The sequence below is a fragment of the Rutidosis leptorrhynchoides genome, chromosome 10 (assembly GCF_046630445.1).
Source record: "Rutidosis leptorrhynchoides isolate AG116_Rl617_1_P2 chromosome 10, CSIRO_AGI_Rlap_v1, whole genome shotgun sequence".
Taxonomy (NCBI): domain Eukaryota; kingdom Viridiplantae; phylum Streptophyta; class Magnoliopsida; order Asterales; family Asteraceae; genus Rutidosis; species Rutidosis leptorrhynchoides.
The window spans coordinates 198,973,204-198,984,888 of record NC_092342.1 but is presented as its reverse complement, the minus strand read 5'-3'; the positions used below and the strand labels follow the sequence as shown (position 1 = coordinate 198,984,888).

General features: G+C 28.2%; 1 long non-coding RNA gene across 6 annotated transcripts; it reads left to right on the top strand.

The window, feature by feature from the left end:
• The first annotated feature begins 5,157 nt into the window (after positions 1-5,157).
• LOC139872138 (uncharacterized) lies at positions 5,158-10,249 on the top strand. Of its 6 annotated transcripts, XR_011766894.1 has the most exons (12): positions 5,158-5,380; positions 5,470-5,719; positions 5,827-5,923; positions 6,127-6,212; positions 6,359-6,422; positions 6,508-6,737; positions 6,851-6,937; positions 7,000-7,044; positions 7,150-7,265; positions 7,526-7,608; positions 8,936-9,108; positions 9,830-10,249. It is a non-coding gene; the product is annotated as an uncharacterized lncRNA (long non-coding RNA). The 6 variants fall into 6 exon arrangements; XR_011766892.1 differs by having other exon boundaries at positions 5,642-5,719; positions 6,851-7,044; XR_011766891.1 differs by having other exon boundaries at positions 5,626-5,719; positions 6,851-7,044.
• Positions 10,250-11,685: the final 1,436 nt, after the last annotated feature.

Here is an 11,685-nt window from a genome sequence, read left to right as displayed (position 1 = left end):
ATTTAAACTAAATAGAAACTAAAAACGAAGCAGTAGCAAGTAGTATAGTGTTGGTGATGAGGTAAGTTTTGGTTGAAACATGAAACAGACGTGGCAGTAGCAATCAACAAGAAGTGTTTCGACTTTTGGTTGAGAAGCTAATCGGAACAGGAACTAGTAGTAGTTGACGGGTTGTTGGTGTTAGAAGAACATAAATTGTATAGTAGCAGTAGCTAGTCGATGGGTTTAAAACAAAAAGGAGACATAAATATAATATGAGTATGGCGGTTTGTGGGTGTTCTTGAAAGTGGTGTTTGTGGTGGTTCCTCGACTTACAAAAAAAAATGGAAGAGAGAGAGAAATAAGTGAGTTAGTGTATGTCTGTGTTCTATATGCATTGTTTTGCATATGTAAATTTGTATATAGATATACTCGGTAGGATAAGTGATTAGGAGGAAAAGGAAACAAACACACATAGTATCAGATTTCCAAAATATCATGGTTCACAGATGTACATAAGGAAAGAAGAAAATTTTAAAGTTGAAAGAGATAGAAACAAATTTCGTACCATTATATATCTTTCATAATTTATATTTAATCAATAATAATAATAATTAATAATAAATATATTAATAATAATAATAATATTAATAATATTAATATTGATATTAATATTAATAATAATAAAAGTAGCAATAATAATTTTTGTTTTAACACAACAATTATATGTTATTTTGTGATTATTTACGTATAAATAAATGCTATAAATTTTTACATGTAATATTTTAAATTATTAGAATATCCATATAATAAGTATGTATAGAATATATATATATATATATATATATATATATATATATATATATATATATATATATATATATATATATATATATATATTCGTTATTAATTTTGTTAAGAAAAATAAATCTTAAACTCAGAAATTAAAACATTTAGCAAACCTAAAATTGATGTAACCCACTTATGCACCAACATTTATTTTTATATCCTCATGTGATCGTATTTAAATTTCTAAATCACAATCGTATGTCAAACGAGTGTTACTGTCATTTACTGAATAATTTCGAAACCCTATTTATATATTCTATATACATTATATATGTATATAGACATATTTTACATAATAATTATTATAATACCACACTAATTTCATACATTAGTCTAATAACCTTTCAAGTTATAATATAAATATACATATTTATATACATATCAATTTGCAAATAATTGTTCGTGAATCGTCGGAATAGTTGAAGGTCAAATAAATATATGAAACAGTTCAAAATTTTGAGACTCAACATTACAGACTTTGCTTATCGTGTCGGATCATAATAAGATTAAGTTTAAATTTGATCGAAAATTTCCAGGTCGTCACTCGTACGTCATTCATCTCATCCTCAGATGAATCTGTATGAGCAACAACCTTTTCATCTTCCCTTCGAGCCATAGGTGGCCCATGCTCATCACCATGAACTGCATTATCATTAATCACAGGAGATGCTACATGAACCGTAGGAGAACTAGGGCCTTCATCATTAGTACCATCAGCTTTACATCTCGAACTTTCCACACCATCTGATTCCTCATTCGAACTGTCCTCCTTACCGTCAATCGTTCGGCTACGCAAAACCCTAGTTTGGGATTTCATAGCCTTTTTCTTTGTGCCTCCCGAATTCTTACCCATAACCACAAACACTAATAGTGATCCAAGGTGACAAATGAAGAACGATTAGAAAATCAACGATGAAGACGAGAAGAAAAAACGATCAGAGCAGTCACCTTAATCGCCCTTATTTTTGCGGAAAGGTTTAAAAAAAATAGAAAGTTATTCTGTTTTGATATATATATATATATATATATATATATATATATATATATATATATATATATATATATATATATATATATATATATATATATATATATATATATATATATATATATATATATATATATATATTGATAAAGGGTGTTCAGCCAGTAAATATACGAAATGTTTGTTGTATGTGTTTGGTCATGATAACAAACTTATTTGAAAGTGCATTATTGCTTCTTATAATTTGGTATGTGCATTTTTCTAATATATACGTTGTTGATATACCGCGTGTTGCTGCGAAAATTAGGCTATTGTTGGAAATGATTTCGCTCGATAAATTAAAGATCATTTCAGTAGTAGAGTTTATCTTTGCATTGTTTTTGTAGCTATACATGTGATTTGGAAAAAGTAAGCAACTAAAAAAATAAAACATAACCAACCGTATGAAAACAAAACATATCCAAACAAAACATTGTTGTTTTTGGTACAACAACAATGTATAAGCTATGAAACGACTATATTCTCCGCTACTATTAGTATATATTATAATTATAATTAAAGTACCCATTTCGATAATTAATACTCCTTCCGTCTAAATTCAATAGTCTACAAATAAAAAAACGCACAGTTCAAGAAAGTTCATTATCGCGCAATACTGATTTTTAACTTTATACAAGGTAGTTTACATCTTATTTTATACATATCTTTTTTGTTTTACAAGCTTAAATTAAAGGTATAAAAATGTTATCTCATTATTCTTGTATATTATGAACACAAATTGTTAATTTGGACCAACCTAAAAAGAAAAACATAGCTACTAAATCGAAATGCAAACTAAAAGTAATATATATCAAAATCAAATGAAGGCTTAGAAAAAAAGCGTGCTGTTATTACTAAAATAAAATATCCAATAAAGTAAATGCAATTGAGATAGTTTTAATACTCTAAGCGGAAAAAAAAAAAATTTCTTTCCTTCAGTATATGTACAACAATCTGGTTTAATCATTAGTATTAGTATATATACAAATCACTAATTTTTAATCTCATATCTATTTAATGTTATAAAAAATATATTCATCATTATTTTAATAGTTTATACTTATCATAATATACGTATATCGAAAATCGATATAAATTTATATGATTCTCATTTAAAAACCTTACTCGTAATGAACATGTCTAAACAACAAAATAAACATGTTCAGCCATTATTACATATATAAATAATCACTTATTGATATCATATATATTTAAAAAAAGAGAGAAAACATAAATAAATGGCTAATGTCGTTTGTATTAGTGAAACGACCACATATGGGGCAATCTAAGCATTGTGACAAATAATAATAATAATAATAATAATAATAATAATAATAATAATAATAATAATAATAATAATAATAATAATAATAATAATAATAATAATAACAAGTGAAATCACCCGTGGAATCACGAGTTTATTTAAACAAAACAGTTTAATGATACGTTTTATGTATTAAGTGAACGTAAATGATAAAGTCATTTATTTTAATGACACGTGGAACCACAAATTCCGAATAATAAACTTGTCGTTGTTTTTACATACATATTGATATACTTAACTTGGTCAGAATAAATGAACTATATTTATTTACCCACGACTTTCTTCTAATTTTCATCATAATTACTATTTTTCTTGTCATAAAAGTCTACATTACAACATTTTATTGAGACATGTATTTCGTATACATATGTAACATAATTAATTCCGAAAAAGAACCCATAATTGAATAATAATAATAATAATAATAATAATAATAATAATAATAATAATAATAATAATAATAATAATAATAATAATATAATAATAATAATAATAATAATAATAATAATAATAATAATAGAGTTTGCTTAAAATTGAGTATTTATATTTTTAATAATAACTATTAATAATAATAAATACCTCTTTAATTTTTTTAAAATTTAAAATATAATTATTATAGAAGGTTGTACAATATGCTTCAAAGTTTATACATGTATTCAAGGGATGTTTTGTAAAAAAATGTACAATTTGTTTTAAAGTTTGTACATATAGTCATGGGGATGTTTTATCATAAGGTTGTACATAATGCTTCAAATATTATACATATGATTATGATTATGGATGTGTTTTACCATAAAGTTATACATAATACTTCAAATATTGTACATATGGTCATGGAGGTGTTTTATCATAAGGTTGTACATAATACTTCATATATTATACAATGAACATGTTAATATTTCTATTAAATATAATAATTTTTAATGACATCATCATGAAAGCTTAAATTTTTTTTTTCTTTATTTTTAATTTTTTAAAACTTGGATAATCTTTATTTACGACATCATCATTTTAGAGATTTATATGATATTATAGAATATTATAGATAATAAAAGTTTGCTAAAAAGAATTAATATTTACATTTTTGGTTCTTGTATTTTTTTTGTTTTTAATCACTATTACTCTCTAGAAATAAAAAAAAATAAAAAAATAAAATTATTGATCGCTTTCAACAGTGTTGTCGTCCTAATGCTCCAATCACATAACTCTCTCCTTTGCAGTACTTAGTATATACACATAACTCTCTTCTTTGCGGTAATTAGTATATATATATATATATATATATATATATATATATATATATATATATATATATATATATATATATAAATTATTAGATATCTATATAATTTTATAAATACTAAGTTAACGGCATAATTAAGAAATAGGCTTAACAAAAAGTACAAAAACAAAAGGAAGAAGAAAAAGAAGATCAAAGAAAGAAAGAAAAAAGAAAAAGACAAAAAGAATGATAAAAGAATAATGAAAATAGTTTGAGAATAGAAAGAAAGATCGAAAAAGAAAAGTTTAAATTAGCTAGTTTCGAACCCAAGGCAAGCCACAAGCACAAAAACCAACTGAAATACGCAAGGCAAATTATAGAACATATATATATATATATATATATATATATATATATATATATATATATATATATATATATATATATAGCACGGGACACCACTGAAATACGCGATGTAGTAGAAAATTTTTGAAATTTTTAAGTATTGACACAAGTGGATAGTGTAATTTTTTTTCACAGATCTGCCACTATATATATATATCACTATATACATTAAAAGAGAGTTTCGATTAACTAATAAATATTTTCAAAACCCCCTTAATTATCATTAGATTAGAAAATTACATTATAATACCCCTTATCCGACGGTCCTTAATCATTCACTAAAAAATTAGCTAATAAATCAATTTTACATACAACCATCCCTAAAATACCTTCTAATAATAAAAAAAAAAAAACACGCTGGCTTCTAACAAAATTAGGGTAAATATTCATCCATCTCATCTTCAATTGTGTTCATCCATTATCGTCTTCAATTCCATCTCAATTTAGCCAGAATTGGGGAACAACTATTTCCCTTATAAACTGCTCTATAAACTGAAAAGTAAGTACAAATATAAAGACCCTGAAGGTGTTACAGTTGATCCCGAATAACGCGATGATGAGGAAAAGGAAGAAGACGGTATGGATTTCGTATAATTTGTATGTTTAATGTTTAATTTAATTAATAAATAATTGTTACCTATTTGATTGATTACCAAATTTTATTAGGGTTTTTACGATCATCAATCCTTCAATGTATATTGCTTTTTCATTTCACTACAAGATTGTATAGAAGAAGAATTCAAAGCTTCTGGATAGGGAAAATCAAGATCACTATTTATGTCGCTTAGGGATTTTATTGGGTTTTTGATCATTTTTTTTTAGGGTTTATTCAAAGCAGGTAATTGACTTTCAGCTACAATTGACGAAAAGATTTTTGAATGTGACAACACGGGATTGTCCAAGATGTGGTGTCTAAGTAAGTATAACTGTTTTTAAAATTTTATTGCATTATACATGTGATCATAAATATAAATTTTTTGATGAAAATGAATGTTCTTGATGTTCTTTAATGTTTTGATTCAGAATCAGAATAATATTAAAGGTTGAAGAAGAAACAAGACCAACCTATTTGGTTATGTTTTGAATGAATTGTCAAAGATGATTGTTAGAAGTATTCGTTGTAATACACTTTGAACCATACTCAATTTCAGTTTAAGTGATAATTACATTGATTATGTATATTTCAATATCTTTATTGTGTTGTGATAGTATAAGATTATATTAATCCATACTCCATTTGTTCTCAGTTTAATATGTCATAGTTTGGCCCGGTCTTATGGATACATACAAGTATACAACCCCTTGATCCTTTGCTTTTATTAGGTTTATACAATGCCCACAAGAAAATACACATGTAGTTAGCAGATGCTCCAACATCACAGCCCTGTGCATTGTGTTTTGACGATAAGGTATGCTATTTTTTTCCTGCTTGCCAATTTATCTTAACAGATTTATATTATTCCGAGTAATTGAGTTGTAGGGTGCAAGAGCATATAGGTGAGCTATAATTCATTTTTAGCTTTGCTCTCGAAATAATTTTCTGATCTGCTAACAGATGATGCCGGAACATACAGTGTGGAGAACAAGATAGAAAGGTTATGTCAGCTCACAATTTATTGGTAATCATGTCAATTATGAATTTTACTCATTATTCAACTTGTGGCGCTTATTTATTGTAACATATATGTTTTTTTGGTGCTACAGTTCTATTCCTTGGATCATAAAAACCCTTCATCCTCTGAACGATGAGCAAGATGAACGATTGAAGGGTTTTATCTTCATAATTTGGTCGTCTAAAGCCGTTATAAGGACAATTTATGATTATAATCGATTGTTTTCATCGTTTTCCCCTTCTAAACTTAGGGTTCCTTGGATTGAAATTTCGCTTTCGTCGTTTAATTGACGTACTCAGTTAAAGGCGAATCTTTCTTCAGGTTATACTTATGTCTTTCGCTTAGATTTATTCTTGATTACGTTTACCAATTTCGTTTATTCAAATTTAATTAAAATTAAGGTTTTTGATTTTTGTTTTTTTGTTGTTCTGCAGATGATGATGATGATGATGCTAAAGTGGTTTATAGAATTGACAATTTGTACTTTGAAAGAACTTAGATATTATAAAAATTATGTTCAAGTAAGTTTGTATCTTTGGTTGATTATTGTTTCTTCTTTTTTTTCATTAATTTTGTTTTGTAGATAATGTTGGTCTAGAACAGCAGCATCATCGATTAAATTGAGGAGGTTGTCTTTGAATAACAACGTTGAGTCTTTGGTAGAGTTAATAATATAATTCCATCAATCCTTCGATCATTCTCCATAATTATCATCTATCTCTTAATTTTGCAGGTTGATATAATTATTAGATTCTTTTGCGTATTATCATCGTTGGTTTGGCTTGACCCGAATTACTTGGTCTGCGGTTTTACTAATCCAGTTGTGGATCTTTCAAGGGACAAGTAAAGGTAATTATTTTATTTGATATTGTTATAGTAATGCGGTTTTATAAACTAATTTACTATACTTGAGAGTTCATAATCCATTTTAGCATGAATTGGTCTACGTACATATCACTAATATTAGCTACTGCAGGAGAACATTATGCAAACAAATTTTGTGATGCACAAAGGATGAAGGAAAAATTAGCACTATGCAAACCCTTCTTGTGTATCTTCAAAAATGGTCTATACTTCATCGTTTTGTTACATATTTTATTATTTTTCAGGAATGATGTTGGGCAGCTTATGTGCACAGAGATATTAAGAACCAAAGATATAACTCATCGGTTAAAATTGAAAACTACTTCAAGTAAGCAATTGTTTACTTCAACTATAAGGATTTATGTTTTATGGTTCCACATCTCAGTGAGTGATTTTTTATTTGATATATATATATATATATATATATATATATATATATATATATATATATATATATATATAGTGGTAGGATCAAGAGGGAAGTAACCATTCGGAGGGAAGCAAAAACTTTTTTTTTTTTGTTTTTAAAAAAAACTTTTTCACGAACATTATAGATGAGATGAAAATATGAACATTTAGTAGAGACACTTTGTGATAAATGTTTTTATTTTGGCGGGAAAACGCTCGAAGAAGTAATATATAACAATTATCGTGTTTTTCGAGCGTATTTTGAGGTTTTAGCTATTGGGGTTTAGATATTAGGGTTTAGATATTAGGGTTTAGAAATTTAGGGTTTAGATTTAGGGTTTAGATTTAGGATTTAGATTGAGTTTTTAACACGAACGATCCATAAACCCAAAACACCAAACCTAAACCCTAAACCCTAAAGCCTAAAGCCTAAACTCTTAATCGGGCTAAATTTTACTTCATAAAACATGAAGAAGAAAAAACGTTCATATTCTTCACGAACAATATTATCTTGAATGTTATTTTTGTCGATCGTTTTCCCGCCTAAATAATAACAATCATCACGAAGTGTCTCTTCTAAATGTTCATATTTTCGTGTGATCTTGATGCCGGGAAAAATTTTTTTAAAAAAATGAAAAAAAAACTTTGCTTCCCCCCGCTTCCCCCCGATTGGTTACTTCCCCATTGATCCTGCCCCTATATATATATATATATATATATATATATATATATATATATATAATTAGATAAGTTAGACGGGAGGTGTATTATAAATCTTTTCATACTCTTGGTGAACAATGTTGGATGCTTACTTACCTTTCTATCAAAACTAAACCCCCCCAAGTACGTATTCTGGGTCATTTTCATTGATTACTAACAATGTTACTTGGTTTGTAAGAATGAACAGGTTTGAACAACTTTGAAAATTTGAATACAAAAAGTACACGATACTTGAGTACTCAGCAGTTAATGTCTATAGTTACTGCTATACAAAAAAAGTAGTACCATTGTCAATAGTATATCACAAGTGAAATAACTTGGTTGTAGCAAAATTTGAAGGTGCCAAAATGGATGGCTCGTCCGAGTTTGCCTGGCCCGTAAATATTTTCTTATTATCCATTGTTTTAAGGTCTTATATAAATAATGTGTCAAATATGATTATGAAAATATTGTTAAATGTCTTCTATAAGAGAGTTGGGAGTTTTTTTTATATGTCTGATTGTTTGAATAAGTTATCCATTTTACAGCTTGGGGTCAATGTGGAAGATGAACATTGCAGCATGCGATATCCAAAAAAGAGAGAAGACAAGGATAACCTATCAGGTGTTGATGTCAACAATTTGGCAGAGTCATTGAGGTTCGAATTTGAGAAACTGGCCACTGCTTGGGAAGATGTTGAAAAATTTAAACATAACATGAGGTATTTTTTTTTTTTTTTTATTTTTTTTTTTTTTTTGAAAAATAACATGAGGTATTTCTCTAAAATTTTGTTTATGATTGTTCTAATTTTCAGTAGAAAATTAGTATATCTTTATCTTGACTATATAATGTCATGTTGAGTTAAGTTTATTTTGTTCTGATCATAAATGACATAACTCCAAATTAAGATGAAGTTGAACAATGTAGAGCTCGTGTTCAAATTAAGATGTTAAAAAAGATTGTCGTTGGAAGACATATATTCGAAGTGAACAGGGCATCAATGAAATTTGTATCGTGTGTGTGTGTGTTTGTGTGAACAAGATTGATTAAAATGTTGATGTTATAGTGTGTGTATAAAGTGTGTTTAGGATAGAAATATATGTGTGGCTTTAATTTGATTAATTAGGGTTTTGAAGCTACCAGGACTTGCATTATATGGTAGACGGATAATTGGATATGGTGGTTGTAGTTTATTACGTTTCAGTTTCGTACATTAATGAAAAAAGTATATAGTAAATGAAATCAATCAATGAGTACCAAGTAGAGTTTTTAAGTAAATCGGGAATATAGGTTTTGGATTGATTGATCAAATTTTGGTTGCATAACCATATGAAAAAAGAAAAATAATGTGTTTTTTTTTTTTACTATTGCTACTTGTGTATATGTGTCTGTGGATAACATGGTTGGTGGTTGATTACTTATACGTTTGTTTTTTATGTTAGGCGGAACTCGGAGTAAGTGTTTGAGGCAATAGATGAAGAGGATAAAGCGATTGAAAAGGACGATGGTCTACCTCCTGTATTGTTAGCTAGCTGCGAAGATCGTGCAAATCATCTCCATGCTACATCATTGGGTTTAGGTATTATATATATGAACTTGTAATATCTGTCATCAAACTTTAACAAAATTACCTATCAACTGCCTTATCAACTATGTTGCACCCACTACTGTATCTATCTACCAAGATTGAGACAACCATGTTGCACCTACTACTGGATGTATCTACCAAGATTGAGAGCTCACTTTTATCATTTTTCAAGTACATTCCCAGATTAACCTGCAAGTCTAACTTGAGTTGTATATTCAAATAAACGAGAACCATACATGATAATAATATTTAGCAACAGGCTCATTCACTTTCGATGCCCATTCAGTTTTTTAGTCATGAATTTGCAACTGAAAATCAAAACAAATCAAATTCTTTATTACTTATTTGTTGCATCGAATATAAAGCCCTTCAGATAAAGTATACATGTTCAATGATTCACGCCCTTTAGAATCCGAGTAAAAAGTCTTATCGGTCATTTGAGTCCATTTTGTTTAACTATGCAGGGCGTAAAGAGATGTAATTCAGGTAGATGGTGGATCCTAGACTTAGTTAATGTTTAGAAAATATTCATATTAACCAATTTTATATTATACACAAACTAATGTTCACCCTACTCCATGGAACAAAAGGCACGAGTGTTTGGTATAAACAAGCGCCTGCCTGCCTGACTCGTCTGTTTTCCCAGATCAACCAAAATTTGTGTGTTTCGCTTAGTTGTATTGATTAATATCCGGGAATCTCTTCTAAAAAGTAAGTAGCTTAAAGAAAAAGGGCAACTATGTACATCTCCAAATAATGTAATATATTGAACGTGGACTTATCAATTATTTATTTTTATTAAACATTTGAACTTTTGTTATATTGCTTCCATTTGTAAACAACGAATTATACCACCAAGATTAAAACCAATCATATTGGACGACGATGGAATGATTCAAATACCACTCCATCTATAAAATACCCTTTTCTAATAATTAAAAAAAAAACACGGGTAACCTAATGTCCTAATCTACACTATCTATATTATCTCCATCGTCAACAATAGATTGGTGAAATCGATTTTTTTCCATGACAATTACATACTGAATGAATTGATTAACAACGAGAATCGATCTAGGTATGCATTTGCTTAACTATATTCTTTAGACTAATTTTGCTATGGTTAAATATCCTTTGAATATTTTTTGTACATCTCTAATTATATATACTTATAGTACAAACTAAATTCATTTTGACAACTAATATAAGATTAAGGGATAAAAAAGATTAACGTCGAGAGTTAATGGTTTAAGGTTTAGGAATTGCTATTTAGGGTTTACGGTTTATGGTTTACAGTTTAAGATTTAGGGTTTATGGTTAAGATTTTAGAATTTATGATTTAGGGTTTAGAGTTTAGTGTATAGGGTTTACGGTTTAGTTTTTAGGTTTTAAGGTAAAGGGTTTAGGGTTTAGAGCTTAGGCTTTAGAGTTTAGGGTTTAGTTTTTAGAATTTATGGTATAGAGTATAGGATTTAGGATTTTAGGTTTTTATGGTTTATGTTTTAGGGTTTAGGGTTTAGATATAGGATTTAGGGTTTAGTGTATAGGGTTTAGGTTTAAGAGTTTAGGATTTAGGGTTTAGATTTTAGAATTTATTGTTTAGAGAAAAAGGGTAAACCGACCCTCTGGCGGCCCCACACCGACCGGTCCCACGGCCAACATGTGAGAGGAAAATCGCGTAGCCCATGCTTAAAAGGACATGGGACAGGG